Here is a 6,006-nt window from a genome sequence, read left to right as displayed (position 1 = left end):
AGGCGGCACAACGCCTGCGCGCGTGCGTCATACGAGCGGTATGCCGAAAAGGACTCGACACGTTCGAAAACCCAGCGCCAACCGAGTGCGACGCCCTACCACGTCCTTCGCCCAACACGGAGCTACTTATAGACGAGGCTGGCAGGCGGTGAACCGCCTGCGCGCGTGCGGCGCACGAGCAGTTGCGTGGTAAGCGACCGTGTCTGAAGCCCAAACACCACCGAGGCAAAGATCGCCTTAGCAGCGCGCCGCTTCAGCGGGCACCGCAGGGGCGACTAAAACCTGGCGGGAGGCATCGTCTCGTGTAGCGTCGCCCCTGCCCCAACTGGAGTGGCCCAGTCTTTAGGGGACAGAGACTGCGAAGCACTTGGACCGACGGCGGACTACGACGGAACGCTTCAGCTCGGCCAACGGGGCACCCACGCTCTCGAAGGAGACATTTTCCGTTTCGCGGCAATTCTCCGCCGTGCCGTGACTCTTCTCGCTCGCAGACTGCGCTGTCGCGTCGAACCGCTTTCGGGGGCCACCCTTCTCCTCCCCGCTCCTCGCAAGAATCTGCCGATTCCCATTCCTGCGACGAAGCCCGGAAGGGCGCCCACACAACTGCGGTGACGTGAACGAGCGACCAGCTCTGGAGCTCGACGTACTTCGAAGGCAAACAGCGCAAATTGCGATCGCGCTGGCTTTGCGCACGGCGCGGGAATCGGCCGGCGTTTCATTCCCACGTTTTCCGTGCACGCAAGCGTGCGCTTCCGACTCTCTCGCAAACGTGCGCGCTACATGGCAACAGACGTTCGCGCCTCGTGCTTGGACCGCTCTTTCCCTGCAGGTATCCGACTCCATCCTGCGGCGGTCTTGCTAGAGGCGCGCACTCGTCACGCTGCAGTAGTAATGCCTCGTTTCCGTCTTTTCGAAGAATTGGCACAACGGTTTGCCACCGTCTCCCTCTCGTGAGGCCGCTGGCGCGTGGCTTTAGCGCTCAACGTACTGTCCATGATGCCGACGCGGTCAAAACGAGTCGACGGACGCACGTTCCCTGTGCGCCGAAGTCTCTCTTGATATGTGATCCGACCCTCAGACAGACGAAGCCAAGGGAAGACCCAAGGCCGCAATGTGCGTTCAAAGAATCAGTGCTCAGTGTGTCCTGCAATTCACACCAAGTCTCGCAGCTGGCTGCGTTCTTCATCGACCCGAGAACCGAGTGATCCACCGCTTAGAGTCGTGAAAAATAGTTTGTTCAATTCAGTACAGTACAACCAGGGTTTTAGGCACGTGGCGTCTCCCTGTGTGTGGTTTCGAAGAGCGCCTTTCGGCGTGCGCTCCTCCAGTCTCGCTCTTTCGGCGGCCGCGTCTCAGCAGCTGAAAGCCTAATGGCACTCCACTCCTGCTACTCGCGCGTGTGTTTTGCGCCCACGCCTTCCTCGCTTGCCCTCGAGGTAGCTTATGCCGTTTGCGCGCACTCGAAGCCGGTTTTACCTGCCATCCAACCACCGGACCCGTGTGTCTCGTGTGCACGTTCACATCGCTCCACTAAAAATTGCAAAGAGCGACAGAGCCATGATTAGGGCTAAGCCGCTGTGGAGTCTTTAACGGCTACACGGCCACGGGCAGGGCTTCACCCCCATCGACGTGCTTCGCTTCAGTCAGCAGTAGGTTCATAGAAGGGCCTCAAACACACACACACTTTCGCATCGGCAGATCGCCGCAGCATAACCGCTGTTGATCCAACAGCCTACTTGAGACGAAAGACAAGAGCCCGGCGCGCGTACTCGCGCAGCTCTCCAAAACCACTCGGCCAGTGCCAGGGACGGCTCCCTGCGCCGGCGCCACAACAAGTCTACTTGAGGCGGAAGACGAAGCCAGCAAGGGCCTGGCCGCAAGTGCGTTCGAATCCGGGACTACAGTCCCTCGTCTGTCCGTACTTCCTCTTTCGACGTGCGGCGCCTTCCCAAAGCGCACAAGTCCGCTAACCGCAGAACGCTTCCGACGTAGCAAAGCCGCGTTTCCTTCGGTACTTCGCAGCAACGCCGCCTTTCCCTCGGCGGCGGGCGAATAGCCTGCAGACGTCGTCGCATTAAACCGCGATCTCGACACCTCGCGCGTCACGAGCAGGAGCCGACCGGCAGCCTCCGGCCCTTTCGGACTCGGTGGCATTTGCCGCGGAGGACGGGAGAGCACTTTAGGCCACGGTTCCTTCCGTACTTGGCAGCCGCACCCTCATACCGACAGTTCCATGACCGACCGAGCGCCACACCGTTCCTTTAGTACTTGGGCGGCAACAAAGTCGGGTCGTTACTCCATACTCGCCGCAGGAAGCGACCGGCAGCCGCCAGACTTTTCAGACTCGGCAGCGTTTGCCGCGGAGGACGGGAGAGCGCTCGCACCACGGTTCCGTGTGTGTACTAAGCGGCAGCGGCATTAGCTCTCGACCGTCAGTTCCTTGACCGACCGCACGCTTCGCCGTTCCCCTCGTACTGGGCAAAGCAGCAGGTCGGGTCGTCTTACTCCCATTCCGCGCAAGAGCGCCAAAGCGGACAGAAAGCCCACCCAGTGTGCGTTACGCCGTTTCTACCCGCGGGCGCGGCCAAGCCAACCGTCCAAGGTTGCAGCCGGCGTCCACTGGGCGCAACAAATTTGGCACGGGGCGCCCCTCAAAATTCAGGCAGTCCCCGGCATGTTCGGGTATAGCCGTCCCCGCGTCCAAGCGGGGCCAGCGGCGGAAAGCGTCGGGCGCAGCGAGCTGCTTCACCCACACGGGGTAGAAACAATGGCGCTCGCCACCCTTCACAATCCGGTAATGATCCTTCCGCAGGTTCACCTACGGAAACCTTGTTACGACTTTTACTTCCTCTAAATGATCAAGTTTGGTCATCTTTCCAACAGACCGGCGCAACCGAAAGGCCGCGCCGGACATCGGTCCGAAGACCTCACTAAATCATTCAATCGGTAGTAGCGACGGGCGGTGTGTACAAAGGGCAGGGACGTAATCAACGCGAGCTTATGACTCGCGCTTACTGGGAATTCCTCGTTCAAGGGGAACAATTGCAAGCCCCTATCCCAATCACGAAAGAAGTTCCACGGGTTACCCAGTCTTTTCAGACAGGGATAAAGACACGCTGCTTCCTTCAGTGTAGCGCGCGTGCGGCCCCGGACATCTAAGGGCATCACAGACCTGTTATTGCTCTGTTTCGTGCGGCTAGGAGCCGCTTGTCCCTCTAAGAAGGTTGTAAGGTGCTGGGAACCCCGCACCTATTTAATAGGCTAGAGTCTCGTTCGTTATCGGAATTAACCAGACAAATCGCTCCACCAACTAAGAACGGCCATGCACCACCATCCACCGAATCAAGAAAGAGCTCTCAATCTGTCAATCCTCCCAGTGTCCGGGCCGGGTAAGTTTTCCCGTGTTGAGTCAAATTAAGCCGCAGGCTCCACTCCTGGTGGTGCCCTTCCGTCAATTCCTTTAAGTTTCAGCTTTGCAACCATACTTCCCCCGGAACCCAAACACTTTGGTTTCCCGGAAGCTGCCCGCCGAGTCATTTGAGTAACTCAGGCGGATCGCTGGTTGGCATCGTTTATGGTCAGAACTAGGGCGGTATCTGATCGCCTTCGAACCTCTGACTTTCGTTCTTGATCAAAGAAAACATTCTTGGCAAATGCTTTCGCAGTAGTTCGTCTTGCGACGGTCCAAGAATTTCACCTCTAGCGCCGCAATACGAATGCCCCCGTCTGTCCCTCTTAATCATTACCTCGTATTCCAAAAACCAACAGAACAGAAACGAGGTCTTGTTCTATTATTCCATGCAAGTTTATTCAGGCGACTCGCCTGCGTTGAGCACTCTAATTTTTTCAAAGTAAAAGCACCGGCCTTCTCGAGGCACACAATGAAGTGCACCAAGAAAGGACCGGCATGATGTTCAGTCCGAGCCGTCGCATCGGGTAGATGCACTACTCGTCTGGAACTGAGATCCAACTACGAGCTTTTTAACCGCAGCAGCTTTAGTATACGCTATTGGAGCTGGAATTACCGCGGCTGCTGGCACCAGACTTGCCCTCCAATTGATCCTCGTTAAAGGATTTAGAGTGTACTCATTTCAATTACGGGGCCTCAAAAGAGTCCCGTATTGTTATTTTTCGTCACTACCTCCCCGTGCCGGGAGTGGGTAATTTGCGCGCCTGCTGCCTTCCTTGGATGTGGTAGCCGTTTCTCAGGCTCCCTCTCCGGAATCGAACCCTGATTCTCCGTTACCCGTAACAACCATGGTAAGCAAGTAACCTACCATCGAAAGTTGATAAGGCAGACACTTGAAAGAAACGTCGCCGGCTCGTGGCCATGCGATCAGCACAAAGTTATCCAGAGTCACCACACAATACGGGCCGAAACCCGATCGATCTTGGTCTAATAAAAGCACCCGTCGCCCAAAGGGCTTCAGGCTCACTGCATGTATTAGCTCTAGAATTGCCACAGTTATCCAAGTAGGAAGAAACGATCTAAGGAACCATAACTGATTTAATGAGCCATTCGCGGTTTCGCCTTATTTCGGCATGTACTTAGACATGCATGGCTTAATCTTTGAGACAAGCATATGATTACTGGCAGGATCAACCAGGTAATCGTTCAACTGCGCGTCCAGCCTTTCAAGCAGGCCGGACGCCGTTTTTGCGATGCCGAGGCCACCTTCAGGCGCCCCAACACGCTTCGTTCTCGCAAAGGGTAGCACTTTGCACAGTCCGAGACGACGGCGTTCGAGCTCGCAACGGCGCCCTCCCCGCAGGGCCGGGTATCGCCACGCGGCAAGAAGCACGCAACATTCTCGATAGACCGGTTGTGTCGACTCGATCGCGGCTTGCGGTTTCTCTCGAGCCCGCAGCACTGGTGGACCGACCGACACTTGCAACGTAGCCGAGACGGCAAAGCCGCTAGGCGACGGGTCACGCCCGCGCCTTCGGCGCTTTCGTATTTGATTCGTCCGAGGACGATGCGGAACACACTTCGATATCGTGGAAAAAGCGTCGTCCGACAACCAGCCCCTAACGCATCAAGCGGATGAGGCTGCAGACGTCAGCTGTGGGATCCACGGGAGCGATACCGGGGACACGCTTGACGGGCACGAAGCCCGCCGCATATCAAACACCCAGGTCGCTTTGGGGGCGACTGCTCTCTGGGACCCCCATATAATAGCAGCGATAAGTACCCAGACCTCCATGGGGCCGTACTCGTGCCACTTTCGACGAGCGTTTGGCGAAAATCGTGCCGCCTCGTAACGCCGCGAGCAAGATTGAAAGCTTACGTCGGCAGCACAATGCCGAAGTCGTGAAAGCGCAGCGCGTCCACCGAATGCGCGAACGGCAATTTCTCACCAATGGCCAGTACGGTTTCCTGCACAATTGCCTGTCTGTCGCCCTACGGGGCCCCCGGCCGATCGATTCGAGGCACGCTAGCACGGCCCCTTCGCCATTTCCGAGCACGAGTGCGAACAGTGCGGGCGGCGTGCTCGACGCCCCGGCTGACGTCGTTTCGGACTTTGTCTCTTCGCGTGCTCGCGGCAACGCCGCGGCCAACGACGACGTCTGCGCGGTTCTTTGCCGGTTCCCGGCGTGCTACAGTGCAGCCCTCTGCAGGGTGACACCGGCTCCGTCGTGGCCGTGCGGCGGCTTGTACGCAAAAGTTGCGTCAAAGGCGTCGCGCTCGCGCCGCCCCGGCACACGCGGTTTCGGACTTTGTCTCTTCCAGCGCTCGCGTAGTCGTGGGCACGATTGTCGACGTCGCAACGGTGCGCGGACACCGCCACGAGCACGCGCAAGACGAAAATCGCACTACGGTACAATGTCGGCCGGGGCCGTACGGCCCCTTACAGTAGCAGCGATAAGTGCCCAGACCTCCATGGGGCCGTACTCGTGCGACGCGGCGGCGTACTGCGCCGAGCCGAGCGCCAATATTTGGCTTTTGCAGGGCGGATTCGAGCTCTGGCGATCGCCGCGGTACCGCCGCTCACCGATTCAAGGCAC

General features: G+C 58.3%; 2 non-coding genes across 2 annotated transcripts; both read right to left on the bottom strand.

The window, feature by feature from the left end:
- Positions 1-1,068: 1,068 nt before the first annotated feature.
- LOC140214730 (5.8S ribosomal RNA) lies at positions 1,069-1,221 on the bottom strand. The gene has a single exon (XR_011891662.1). It is a non-coding gene; the product is annotated as a 5.8S ribosomal RNA (ribosomal RNA).
- A 1,574-nt stretch (positions 1,222-2,795) lies between these two features.
- LOC140214726 (small subunit ribosomal RNA) lies at positions 2,796-4,610 on the bottom strand. Its single transcript, XR_011891658.1, has one exon. It is a non-coding gene; the product is annotated as a small subunit ribosomal RNA (ribosomal RNA).
- Between the last annotated feature and the right edge of the window lie 1,396 nt (positions 4,611-6,006).

The sequence above is a fragment of the Dermacentor andersoni genome, unplaced genomic scaffold (assembly GCF_023375885.2).
Source record: "Dermacentor andersoni unplaced genomic scaffold, qqDerAnde1_hic_scaffold ctg00000595.1, whole genome shotgun sequence".
NCBI classification, from domain to species: domain Eukaryota; kingdom Metazoa; phylum Arthropoda; class Arachnida; order Ixodida; family Ixodidae; genus Dermacentor; species Dermacentor andersoni.
The sequence above is the reverse complement of the archived record's forward strand: the minus strand, read 5'-3'. Positions and strand labels throughout refer to the sequence as shown.